The sequence below is a fragment of the Aquarana catesbeiana genome, linkage group LG03 (genome assembly GCF_042186555.1).
Source record: "Aquarana catesbeiana isolate 2022-GZ linkage group LG03, ASM4218655v1, whole genome shotgun sequence".
NCBI lineage: Eukaryota > Metazoa > Chordata > Amphibia > Anura > Ranidae > Aquarana > Aquarana catesbeiana.
Window position 1 is genome coordinate 626721072 of NC_133326.1, and position 14261 is coordinate 626735332.

General features: G+C 47.4%; 1 long non-coding RNA gene across 1 annotated transcript in view; it reads right to left on the reverse strand.

Annotated features, from left to right (window-relative positions):
* Positions 1-788: 788 nt before the first annotated feature.
* Positions 789-14261, reverse strand: part of LOC141133198 (uncharacterized) — a 42414-nt gene continuing 28941 nt past the window's right edge. The window contains exon 3 of the long non-coding RNA XR_012243020.1: positions 789-1018. This is a non-coding gene — a long non-coding RNA (uncharacterized lncRNA). The remainder of the gene's footprint in view (positions 1019-14261) is intronic.

Here is a 14261-nt window from a genome sequence, read left to right on the forward strand (position 1 = left end):
CTAGAGAGCACTGAGTGATGCACATAAAGATTCCACATGGGAGATCATTGATTGAAGACCCTGTTTGAAGCACTGTCTGCACTTTAGCTCCTTTCACCATTTAATATTTAATGGACTAGTCGATTAATGTTCCTATTATTTATGTAGTGGATCTGGGATTGAATCAAATAGTTTTACAATGTGCCCAGTATCGGTCATCATACTGGATATTTGCACATTATTGAATATGTGCACTATGTAGAAATTTTCTTGCACAGGATTGTTTTTTTGCACAGTATTATTGTTTTTTGCACAGAATTTTTTGTACAGTATTGCTCTTTTGCACAGTATTGCTTCTTTGCACAGGATTAAGATTGTCCATTCACATATCTGTATGAACAGCCTATATCTCTGCATAGAATTGCTTGTTTGCACAGGATTAGGATTGCCTACTTCTTGCACATTACTACAAAGTAAATTATTTCACACATATCTGCACAGTCGCTATTTTGACATATTTACACAGAGGATTCTTCCTTTGTTGATTTTACCTCATTTCATTTTACTACATCTCAGTTGCGCTGATCACTATTCACCTTCACTCGTTTGCACAAGTACATTGCTGTCTGATCTGCAGTTTTACCCGTGTTCCTGCTCCTGTGATCTGTGTTTTATTCCTGTGTTTGACCCGGCTTATCCTGACTACGCACTCCACCTGTCCTGACCTCAGCTTGCCTTAAGACTTTGTTTATCTCTACAAAAAAACACCCTAGAACACTAGATTAAGGACTTTAGCGGTACCAATTAGGTAAAATATCAAAAAGATTTTATTATACAAAGTTTAACAAGTATAAACATGACATAAACAATATATGATTATACCACAGACATAAACAACAAATTGTATTGTGATACTCTCTGTATTTTCCTCATCAACCCCTCTGCAGTCAGGGAATGAGTGGCTCGCTGCGACTTCTGATGCAGGTGCATTTCACGGGTAAAAACCCGCTTCTTCAGGAAGATACACTACAGCCAAGCTCTAAAATAGGAAATATGTAAACATCAATTGCAGCCTTATATTGATCAATGTATATGTTAATATGGTGAAATGTTTCAACATACCTCAAAATATATAATCAGAAAGACAATCAAAATCAAACAAAATGATCATTCTACAACCAGCTGTTGCTAACTGATTAGATGGGGCAGTCCCAATCAGTGGGCGAATATCTACAAAAAATATCACATACAGGTTCTCATAAAAAATTTAACTTTTTAGGACAAACAGATTCAGGGGGCAGGAGAAAATACAAAAATGTCTCATTGTGGGACCCTTTTGGTCACAAACTACACATCTGCCTGTTATCCTGTTGCCAACCTCTGCCTGCATCTTGACCATTCTCTGCCTGCTATTTATGTTTATACCTGATCGTCTGTTGCTGACCTGGCTTGTCTGACCCTGCATCCAGTCATCCATCTGTCCTGCTCTGCATTGTGCCTGGTGATGCTGGTCCTCCATCTGCTGTGTGATGCCAGTCTTTCTGCATCTGCTACTAGCTGCTGCCTACCCAGCCTGGGGTCTGTTGTTCCTGCTGCCATCCGCTGCTTTAGCTATCCAGCCCAACCCTGGTGACGCACCTGCCTCCGCGACAAATGGACAATCTTACAGGCACTCTTACCTCACCACGCTCTCGCGGCCACTGTCGTAGCATTAGTGGTCCTTGAGCAGGGGCTGTACGAGAGGTCTCCCTCTAGACATCAGGCTCTGCCATAAGGTACGTGACACACAATTTATAACAATGTATGGCATAGGGTGAATGGCATTTGGCACCTTTTTCACAATTTTTGAAAGAGACTGCAAGGAGGTGGAGCGTGTGAAGAGGCGTCTACCTGCTCCATCTGTCAACCACTTGTCATATGAAGCTTCAATAAAAGGATTTTTGGAAGTACAGCCATCCGGAATTATTTCTTCATGTTACAAAGCATGTGAGCTGGGCTAGCACCTGACTAGTGTGTGTGGGGATTAACCAGAGACTCATTTACCTGGAGCGGCTTTTCTTGTTTCATGACAATTTACTGCTACAAGAGGTCAGTATGTGACAGCTCTAGACCACAGAGTGACTGCCCTGACAAACAGAGTCTGAGGGGCAATCAGTCAATTACTCTGCAGTGGGTCACTGATGTAAGGGGGGAGTGAATACACTATGGAAACACTAATGTGGAGACCCTAAGGTAAGGTGGGACACTGATGTAAGAGGGGAGTGGGGACACTGATATAAAGCCCCCCCCCTTATATCAGAGTTCTCATTCCCCTCTTACATCAGTGTCCCCACTTACCATAGTGTATTCACTCTGCAGGCTGTGAATGTAAGGGGGCTCTGATGACCTGAGACTCCCTTACATCAGAGTTCCCTTTTACAGCAGAATTCAAATGCCCCGTACACACGGTCGGATTTTCCAACGGAAAATGTGTGATAGGACCTTGTTGTCGGAAATTCCGACCGTGTGTAGGCTCCATCACACATTTTCCATCGGATTTTTCGACACACAAAGTTTGAGAGCAGGCTATAAAATTTTCTGACAACAAAATCCGTTGTCGGAAATTCTGATCGTGTGTACACAAATCCAACGTACAAAGTGCCACGCATGCTCAGAATAAATAAAGAGATGAAAGCTATTGGCTACTGCCCCGTTTATAGTCCCGACGTACGTGTTTTACGTCACCGCGTTCAGAATGATCGAATTTTCCGACAACTTTGTGTGACCGTGTGTATGCAAGACAAGTTTGAGCCAACATCCGTCGGAAAAAATCCTAGGATTCTGTTGTTGGAATGTCCAATCAATGTCCGACCGTGTGTACGGGGCAATAGAGTTCCCCCTTACATCTGCAGAGTTCACCTTTACATCATCTTTACATCATGGCCTGCAGAGTCCCCCTTTACATCGGGGTCTGCAGAGTTTCCCCTTATATCAGGGTCTGCAGAGTTCCCCCTTGCACTGTAAGGGGGAACCATGTGGATTTGGATATAATGGGGAACTCTGGGACTCCGATGTAAGGGGGAACTTTGCAGACTCTGATGTAAGGTGGGGGAGGCTCTGGTGACCAGAGAATCCCTTTATTCAGCGTTTCCCTTTACACCAGAGTCCCCAGCGACCCCCCCCTTACATCATAGTCTGCAGCATTCCCCTTTACATCAGGGTCCACAGAATTCCTCCTTGCACTGTAAGGGGGAACCCTGAGGACCCTGATGTAATGGGTAACTCTGGGGACTCTGATGTAAGGAAGGGTCTGGGAATTTTGATGTAAGGGAGGGGACTCTAATGTAAGGTAGAACACTGTGGACCATAACGTAAGGGGGAACACTGTGGACCCTGATGTAAGGGGGAGCACTGTGGAGCCTAATGTAAGGGGGGACGCTATGGACTCTGATGTAAGGGGGAATGCTGGAGATACTCTAAATCTAAGAGGGAACTCTGTGGATTCTGATGTAAGGAAGAACTCTGTAAGGAGGGCACTATGGTGTAAGGAGGGTTCTGGGGACTTTGATATAAGGGGGGCTCTGATGTGAACAGAGGGTTCATCCTGACTGCTGCACTCTATATGTTGTTTTGTATGTTACTTACTCCTGACCCCTTCACTCTATACATTATGTTGTACATTACATAGTCCTGACCAAGGTGTTCATTGACTCAACAGTTGTTGGTTTTAATCAAGTTCTTCTTTGAGGTAGGTTCAGTTAAACAAAATGATATCCTTTTGTGTGCATAAAAGCGTATGTAATGGAAATGTTTAAGGTTTTGATTTTTAAAAAATTATCCTTTGTCCTTTATTTGTGTCTGGGAGTCTGTCAGTTGTGGTACAGTAATTAGGAATATTTTGTGGGTACTAGGACTGCTAAATGTATGCAGTGCATATAGTGACTTCAGTGTTGCCAACCGCCCGTATTTTTACGGGCAGCTTGTAAAAACAGGAAACGTTTTTCCTGCATGTAAATGCCGGTAGCAGGAGAAAAATGACAGTGAAAAATGGCTGTGAGCGGCTTGGCTTGGAACTGTGCATGCGCAGTTCTGGAGATGCCCGAAATGATCCAATTTGATCCTGCATTCAGCTGGCACCGGGGCGCGGGTCTGGAAGAGGCTATGCAATACGCCTACTAAGTGACAATATCATGACGCATTTCCCACCACACCACGCCAGGCTATGAAATGCCAGGAGCCAAGCGGGTGGCACAGAGGAGCCCTTGTGGTGGAGTGTGTGACTGAGGGTCTGTGCTGCTGCGCACTGTCAGTCTGCACCTCTGCAACACCGACAATTACATTCAGAACTCTACTGTAAACCGCCCCCTTCCACATCCCGCCACATTTGAAAAGAAGATGTGGGCAGCTGGCAGTGGGGCTGTATCGGGGTGGGGAGGGGTCTGAATTGTTCCCTGCGCTTTTCCATTACCAGTATGTAGGTGAATCAGGCAAACTGACTTGAGGGCCAGGAGGGGGGGGGGGGCTTGGGAGCAGTCTCTTCATTTTGTTTGCTGGGCAGGCTGAGGCTCTCTCTCTGGATTTGTAGTGCAGTCTTTCTGTTGGGGCACAGCAGTCTCTCTCTCTCTCTGCAGGGCTATAATGGAGCAGTATCTCTCTCTGAGGGGCAATGTGGAGCAGTATATCGCTCTCTCTGAGGGGCAATGTGGAGCAGTCTCTCTCTCTCTGGGGGGCTGTGTGGAGCAGTCTCTCTCTCTCTCTCTGGGGGGCTGTGTGGAGCAGTCTCTCTCTCTCTCTCTGGGGGGCTGTGTGGAGCAGTCTCTCTCTCTCTCTCTGGGGGGCTGTGTGGAGCAGTCTCTCTCTTTGTGTGGCAAAGTTGATCAGTCGCTCTCTCTGAGGGGCAATATGGAGCAGTCTCTTTCTCTCTCTCTGAGGAGCTGTGTGGAGCAGTCTCATTCTTTGTGTGGCAAAGAGGAGCAGTCTCTCTCTCTGAGGGGCAATGTGGAACAGTCTCTTTCCCTCTCTGAGGGACAATGTGGATGCAGCCAAGTCCCGGGCCTCTCCAGGCCTAATGGTGAGCTCCAGAGTTAGGGACAGCTGACATCCTTCTGTGTAGAGTGAGTTACGAGGCATTGTGGGTGCAATGTAAAGTAGATTCACTTCTTGAATGTCTTGAATTTATTGTCCCTTAAACAAAACTGTGGGAAAGAGGGTTTAAGGCCAGGACATCCTTTAGTAGTTGCAATGTTAATTAGCAGACTCAGAGACTTCTATAGGTAGACAGCCATGCAGGGAAAGGCACCCAGCCAGACGCCACATCTGCATGTGTAGACATGCTTTCTCCTATGGCAACAATCTTGAACAGTTTCTAGCAAAGGTTGCAATGAACTCTTCTACTTTCTCCACAATCTACTCTTTCGATCTTCACTCAACTGAGCTCCTAGTCTATCACCTAGACCCGCTGATCCACTGCCACTGGATCTCCTGAGCTCTTCCAATCCTCTCACTGAGTATCTTCCTCAAGCGTCACCCCCACGTCCCTGCTGGGTCCTTAGCTTGGCACTCACAGATACTCCTCAAGTGTCAACCCACTGGCCTGCTCGGTCCCTGCCTTGGCACACAAGACTGCTCTGCAAGCGTCACCTCTGCTGGCTAGTCCCTGGCTTGACACCTGCTGTAGTTTCTCAATTCTTCACCGTCCCCGGTCGGTGAGAATACTGCTCTGGTACTTGCTTCAGCTATTCACGGTGGTCCCTGGTAACAAGGTGGATGGTCCCTTAGTGGCGACAGTTTCCCTTCTACCTCCGACCACGACATATACAGCAGTCTCTCTCTCTCTCTCTCTTTCTGAGGGGCAATGTGAAGCAGTCTCTCTCTTTGTGTGGCAATGAGAGAGGGGCAACATGGAACAGTCTCTTCCTTTCTCTGAGGGGCAATGTGGAGCAGTCTCTCTCTCTGTAGGGCAATGTGGAGAAGTCTCTCTCTCTCTCTGAGGGGCAATGTGGAGCAGTCTCTCTCTCTGTGCAGGACAATGTGGAGCAATCTCTCTGTGCAGGACAATGTGCAGCAGTCTCTATCTCTGTGCAGGACAATGTGCAGCAGTCTCTCTCTCTGTGCAGGACAATGTGCAGCAGTCTCTCTCTCTGTGCAGGACAATGTGCAGCAGTCTCTCTCTCTGTGCAGGACAATGTGCAGCAGTCTCTCTCTCTCTGAGGGGCAATGTGAAGCAGTCTCTTGCTTTCTCTGTGATGCAATGTGGAGCAGTCTCTCTCTTTCTCTGCGAGGCAATGTGGAGCAGTCTCTCTCTCTCTCTGTGGGGCAATGTGAAGCAGTCTCGCTCGCTCTTTGTGCAGGGCAATGTGGAGCAGTCCCTCTCTGTGCAGGGCAATGTGGAGCAGTGTCTCTCTCTCTCTCTCTCTCTCTGTGCAGGGCAATGTGGAGCAGTTTCTCCCTCTGCAGGGCAATATAGAACAGTCTCTCTCCTTCTATGTGCAGGGCAATGTAGAGCAGTGTCTCTATCTCTCTCTCTGTGCAGGGCAATGTGGAGCAGTCTTTCTCTCTCTCTATGTGTGCTGGGCAATGTGCAGCAGACTTTCTCTCTGTATCGGTACCCCCGTAGGGGCTGCAGAATATAGTAGTTTCACCTGCCCAGCCTGGCATTCACTTCCAGTCACTCTCCAGACAATGAACAGTCTATCAGCTTTGTTTTTATATTTTATTGAGGGATTAGAACTTGGATGGGGTAAAGGAATTCATGGAATGCCCAGAAAATTACTCTTGCATGGTATGGGACAATTTAGATATTCTCCTTCTACACAACACTTGCTGCAGACTATCTCTCCTTCTCCCTCCAGCACACTTCTTTAGGCTTAGCTAGCACATGGTTTGGCCTAACTCTGGTTTCAGCCAGGCCTTAGCAAAGTTCCCTATTATGGGCCCCTCTTTGGTGCTTGCTGACCTTTTTGATGGACTACTGATTCCAATCAGGCGTTGCTGACCCTGACAGCTCTCCCAGCTGCAGCAGCCTGACCTTTCCAGTACATCACAGTCTCTTCTGCTGGCTCTACATCCATCTCTGACTACCTCCCAGTCCTCTCTGGCATGCCTCTCCCAGCTCCCCCGACTGTGCCTGTCACTCACCGACACCTGATGGATCCCTCCTGGAGACTTGCCTGGCAGTATTCCCCGCTGTTCTCTCTTGCTCCTTTTCAGGACACCCCTTGGTTTATGTGGGGTTCCTTCACAGCTCCCTCCAAGGCCCCCCGACAGCCTAACACTCCATCTCCAGTTCTTCCACCTGAACAACTCCTCACCATCTGGGCTGACTCTAGGTTTTTAAGGAGGCCTGCCCCCTGCCAATCCAAGTTGGGGATTGGTCAGGGCTCCTTAGACCACCCCAGACAGCTCCACCCTTCTCCCACTCCTTCTTTCTTGAAGCCTCTAGAAGCAGAAGGGAGGTAACCGAAAGGTGAAACTAGCTGTGAGAAAGAAGTTGAACAGGAGGTTTGGACTTTATAGGCACAACCAAACAGTTTATATAAAAATATAGTTTTTATTGTAAACATAGAAGATCTATATTTTTTAAATCTACATTCATAAATCAAATATAAAAAATAAAAAATAAAGTGCAGCTACTGTACATAACCAATTAACAACTGCATGGAAACTTGGAGATGAATAAGATCATTCCATTATAGTGATGGATCCAGGAGTGTGGTTATATTACAGGGAAGCGATGAAAGAATGTTCTAGGCTCGCTCTACATGTTACGCACCTTGCGCTTCTTCAGGAGCATTAAAATGACTGACAAAAATGGAAAAGAGGACTATAAATAAAATACAATACAATATACTATAACATAATATAATAAACATGGTGTACTGTTTCACATAACCCCAAAATGGCCAGTCTATAGTGTCTGAAAACCAGCAGGACAAAGCAAAACGAAACTGGCTGTGAGTCACCAGCCTACTCTAAACCACTCCCAGCCACAGATCAAAACAAACAGGCTTAGCTTTCAGCTAGACCTGCCTAAGTTTACCTGCACTGACAAAAATCTCAACGCTAGCACCTACCCAGAGCCGATCCGCCCTATACGCTCACTACGCAAGCTGCGTAGGGCCCCGCAAATTACTCGAGGCCCCGCCTCTCCCTCATGTCATAGCGCGTCAATTAATATTTACAACATCCATGACAAAATGAAGCGAAACTATCCTTCTGGTCACGAAAAGAGGAAGAAAAAAAACACCATGAGAGTGAATTGTGGGAACAACAATCAGGTAAACTTGTGTTCTCTCCTCTCCAAGTTTGATATCAGCAAAGTAGAGTTATGTTTATGTGCATTTCTATTGTGTTCTTTTTTGGTCTTGCTAACCTAGCTGGGCAGGCAGGCAGTGCATCTTGGTCTGTGTCTAGCTGCTAATGCCAGTCAGCCATTTTAGCTTTTATTCATTCACAGTTTATGCATTTTAGATATCAAGAATTCGATTTTTTTACTATTTGCAATGTGAATTCTTGATTATTTTTACTAGTAGGACCCCTTAGTTAATTTTTACCTACCAATGTCTATTTTTGATATCAGGAATTACATGTTCACTTGTACAAAAGTTAATTCTTGATATCACTCACAGGGATTATTGATATCTGCATCACTAGTTCACTATTTAAATATTACAAGAGCCAAGACATAGTATAAATAGTAATTTATATTTGAAAATGTATAAAAGGAAATTGGGAGCCAGTTTAATTGGATCTGATGCAGCTTATAAAAATGAGGTATCTATAATTTGCAGGTGCTATGCTTAAGTTGGCCAGTAGAGGAGATGCTGGATCATCAGCCAGTACAAGCACAGACTCAGTTGTTACACATCCAGTCTCCCCAGCCAGTACTAGCACAGACCCAGTACAGCCAGCTTCAGCAAAAACAGCACAGCCGTCTTCAGCAAGTACTAGCAACACAGACCCAGGTGAAGTACAGGCAGCCTCAGTCAGTACGAGCAGCACAACCAGAGGTGTACAGCCAGCAGCAGATACAAGCAGCTCAGACAAAAATAGAACAGTTGCATAGTTGCCAACATTGTAAAAAAAAAAATGTGGGACACTTTTGTGGCTGTAGGCAGAGCTGTACAATAATTAGGGGGCGGGGCATTCGTTTGTAGGCGTGGCTTAGGAAAAACACACAAGTGCGGTGCGCGACGCGGCAAAAAATGGAGCGTGGTTTATGCGACATAGTGGGCGTGGCTTAAATGGGCGTGGTTAGAGTCTGAGATGAATGATGGAGAGGGAAAGGGGGAGAGGGGGGAAAGGGGGAGAGGGAAATGACGGGAGAGCAACCCCAGATCCTACACAATAAAAATATGTGTATTCTAGAAAGTTTAACAATCAGCAGATAAAGATACTCCAAACACCTGGTGTTAGCACTTCAATCATCCCGCCACCATGGTTGTTATGGTGTCAGGATGATTGAAGTGCATTATTTCTATTATTACATTGTAATATAAAATGAAATCATTCAACTCACCATAATGCAGAATCAGTGGTATCCCTGAGCGTGTCACTAGCCACGTCGCCTGCCACCAGCCGTTCGTCCTTGCGTCAGATATCCCAGCAGAGTCCGTCCTTGCATCAGGTGCCCCCAGCGGAGCCCCCCTTACATCAGATGTCCCCAGAGGAGCCCCCCTCACATCAGGAGTCCCCGGCGGAGCCCCCCTCACATCAGGAGTCCCCAGCGGAGCTCCCCCTCACATCAGGAGTCCCCGGCGGAGCTCCCCCTCACATCAGGAGTCCCCGGCGGAGCTCCCCCTCACATCAGGAGTCTCCGGCGGAGCCCTCCTCACATCAGGTGCCCCCGGCGGAGCCCCCCTCACATCAGGTGTCCCCGGTAGAGCCCCCCTCACATCAGGTGTCCCCGGAAGAGCCCCCCTCACATCAGGTGTCCCCAGTGGAGCCCCCCCTCACATCAGGAGTCCCCAGTGGAGCCCCCCTCACATTGGGTGTCCCCAGTGGAGCCCCCCCTCACATCAGGAGTCCCCGGCGGAGCTCCCCCTCATATCAGGAGTCCCCGGCAGAGCTCCCCCTCACATCAGGAGTCCCCGGCGAAGCCCCCCTCACATCAGGAGTCCCCGGCTGAGCTCCCCCTCACATCAGGAGTCCCCGGCTGAGCTCCCCCTCACATCAGGAGTCCCTGGCGGAGCTCCCCCTCACATCAGGAGTCTCCGGCGGAGCTCCCCCTCACATCAGGAGCCCCCGGCGGACCCCCCCTCACATCAGGAGTCCCCGGCGGAGCTCCCCCTCATATCAGGAGTCCCCGGCGGAGCTCCCCCTCACATCAGGAGTCCCCGGCGGAGCCCCCTCACATCAGGAGTCCCCGGCGGAGCTCCCCCTCACATCAGGTGCCCCCGGCGGAGCCCCGCTCACATCAGGTGTCCCTGGTAGAGCCCTCCTCACATCAGGTGTCCCCGGTAGAGCCCCCCTCACATCAGGAGTCCCCAGCTGAGCCCCCCTCACATCAGGTGTCCCCAGTGGAGCCCCCCTCACATCAGGTGTCCCCAGTGGAGCCCCCCTCACATCAGGAGTCCCCAGTGGAGCCCCCCTCACATCAGGAGTCCCCAGTGGAGCCCCCCCTCACATTAGGTGTCCCCAGTGGAGCCCCCCCTCACATCAGGTGTCCCCGGCGAAGCCCCCCTTGCATCAGGTGTCCCCAGTGGAGCCCCCCTTACGATTCCCAGAGCGGTGCGCCCCCCCTACCTCAGAGGTGTCCACCGGCCGCATGGCTAGAACCCCCGCCCCTTTCTATAACAGGCTGGCAGCGGGGAGGGGGGTAGGCGGGGTGAGGCGGAGCGGGGTGGAGGGTGGGTGGCGACGCAGGACTGGCAGCGGGGCGGGGGGTAGGCGGAGCGGGGTGGAGGGTGGGCGGCGACGCAGGACTGGCAGCGGGGCGGGGGGTAGGCGGAGCAGGGCAGAGGGTGGGCGGCGACGCAGGAGCTCCGTCTAGCCCCCCCAGCCGTCTTCCTGATCTTCGTTAAAATGGCGGCCGGCGGAGACCGCGGACCTCTAGCGGCGGTGGCGAAAATCGTGAAGAACCGGATTTCTCGGGACATTTACCGGGACACCACAAATTCGGGAATGGCGTGTAAGTCCCGGGAGTGTCCCGGGAAATCCGGGACAGTTGGCAACTATGCAGTTGCCGCTCCACCAAATGACCCAACAGATTGGCCCCCAGTCTTAACAGACTTTATGAGGACTGAGTGCGCAGAGGTCCATTCAAACCAGGACTGGATTTTTCTTTCCCTAAAGACAAGTCTAGAAGAGCTTTCTATTCAGGCTTATTACAGAGACAACTATCAAATGGGAAAAGATTCAAAGGAGCTGGCTTACATACTCAATCAAAAACAATGCTGTTTATTGTTTTTGCTGTAAGCTCTTTTCTACAAAAGACAACATAATTATAAAGGAAGGTGTGAATGACTGGTCAAATATCAATGCCATTCTGAAACACCATGAGAGTAGTCCTGAACACACAAAAAATATGATTAACTGGAGAGAACTTGATCTGCGCCTAAGTCGGGGACAGACTCTTCACCAGATACAAATGACCATTTACGAGGCTGAAAGAAAGAGATGGCGGGATGTCCTTACACGTTTAATAAGTATCACCCAGTCTTTGGCTGAATGAAACATAGCATTCAGGGGTTCGTCAGAAAAACTCTTCCAGCCAGATAATGGAAATTTCCTAAAAGAGGTTTAATTACTGGCAAAATTTGACCCCACTATGGAAAACTATCTCAGCAAAATTAAAGATGGAGAGACACATGCTCATTACCTTGGGCAGCACACACAGAATGAGCTAATACAGATTGTGAGTGGCAAAATTCTGGAAGCAATAGTGACTCAAATTAGAGACTAAAAGTACTTCTGCATTATCTTGGACTGTACACTAGTCACCAAGTGCAAATGTCCATTATTCTGAGAAGCGTGGCTTTAAAGGGAAATCCAGAGATCAAGGAGCACTTCCTCGGCTTTGTGAATGTTGAGGCTACAACAGGTTTAAATCTGTCCACTGTCATCTTAAAAAAGCTGAATGAGCTGAAGATTTCATTTGAAGATTGCAGAGAACAAGCTTTTGATAATGGGGCCAACATGAAAGGCAAGAACCAAGGAGTACAAGCCAGACTGTTCAGAAAAAAACCCAGAGTCGTGTTTGTCCCATGTGGAGCACATACTCTAAACCTTTTAATTGTAGATACTGCCAAATCTTTAAAAGATGCAGTAGGGTTTTTTGGACATGTGCAAAAGCTCTTCACCTTCTTTTCAGATGGCACACAAAGATGGAGTGTTTTAAAGAAACACGTGAAGGTAACCATGAAGTCATGGAGTGACACAAGATGGGAGAGTAGGCTCAAAAGCGTTCATGCAATAAGGCACCGGGCATCTGAGGTTCGGGAGGCATTACTGGAAGCCAGACAGACAATCAATGATCCTGTGGCCAAAGTGGAGGCACAAGCACTTGCAGAGGAAGTTGGGTCCTACCGCTTCTTGATTTGCTGTGTCGTATGGTGTGAGATACTGACTATTACAAACTTGGTGAACAAGCTCCTCCAATCTGCCTCAATGCAGTTGGATATAGCAGTTAATTTAAACTCAAATGCAAAGGCTTCCCTCAATGCATACCGGGAAACTGGATTCTCTAAAGCCCAGACAACAGCCAAAAGCATTTGCGAAGTAATGAATGTGGAGGCTGTTCTGAAAGAGAAGAGACTGAGAAACAGCAAGAGGCTTTTCAGCTATGAGGCTCCTGATGAACCAGTGACTGATGCACTGAAAAACCTTGAAGTCAAGTTCTTTAACATGGTGGTCGACTCTGCTGTGACATCCATGGATGAGAGATGAGAGATTTGAAACACCAGGTGAAATCCAAACACGGAGTGTTGCTAAACTTCAGCACTGCCTCACAGATGTCTAGTGAATCTTTAAAGGCTCAAAATACTCTAACCTTCAGAGATGACTATGACATCAGTGGAATGGATCCGGCACACGAGATTCAGAATTTACCTGAGCTGCCATCAGATAAGATGACTGCATTTGAGTTACTTTCATTTCTCTGTGAGAAAAACCTGGAGGAACTCGATCCTAATCTTTGGATATCCCCAAGAATTGCAGTCACCCTTCCTATGGCAGTAACATCATCAGAGAGGAGCTTTTCAAAATTAAATCTCATTAAAAGCTACCTGAGGTCTTCAATGTCACAGGAACGTTTGAGTGGATTGGCCATCATGAGCATAAATCATGATGTGGGGAAACACCTGTCCTTTGATGACATCATTGATGATTTTGCCTCAAGAAAATGCAGAAAAGGAATATTTTGATGGTAAGATTTTAATTCAAACATTCAAATGTTTACACATTTGTAACATGTAATGAGTAGTGTAAATGACTGCTTAACTAACTATGTGATATTCTTCTCAGTTTCTTCTAGACAGTCCAAATAGTCTGGTGGTGCCCATACTGATGCCGAAAATGCCCAGGTTGTAGAGAGAACCATAGTTAATCCCAAAAGCCAAAGTTCAGGGTTATAATTTATTATTTTCTTCTTATTTATGTTTACGTTAATATTCACTTATTTAATAATATTCACTTGTTATCTTAATATTATAGAAAATACTCTATACAATAAATATTTGAACCTCATTCTGTTCTATATTGTTGTACTTATTCTTTGACTGTTTTGTTTAAAGGAGGGAGGATTGTATTGGGAGCACTGAAGTGTCAGATGTGACTGTGTGGCAATGGCAAATGGTTTACATAGCTCACGGCATCATGGGTCAGGTAGAGGGCCCCATAGCAGAATTTTGCTTAGGGCCCCAGGTAGGTCAGGATCGGCACTGCACCTACCTAAGTAGAGGGTGCTACATCTCTGTGTGGGGCAATGTGGAGTAGTCTCTCTATCTCTCTGTGGGGTAGTCTTTCTCTCTCTCTCTGTGCAGCGCAATGTTGGGCAGCCTCTCTCTCTTTCTGTGCGGGGCAATGTGGAGAAGTCTCTCCCTCTCTGTGCCAGGCAATGTTGAGCAGTCTCTCTCTCTGGGGCAGTCTTTCTCTCTCTCTCTCTCTTTGTGGGTCAATGTGAAACAGTCTCTCTCTCTCTGTGCGGGGCGATGTGGAGCAGTCTCTCTCTGTGGGAACAGAGATTAAGGGGAAATCTCTCTAGTTTAACCTAGGTGACAAAATACTGATGGGTTACAATAATCCGCCGTTACTATACTGAAAATAAGAAATATGTTTTTAGCCTTCAGATCTACTTTAAATCACAT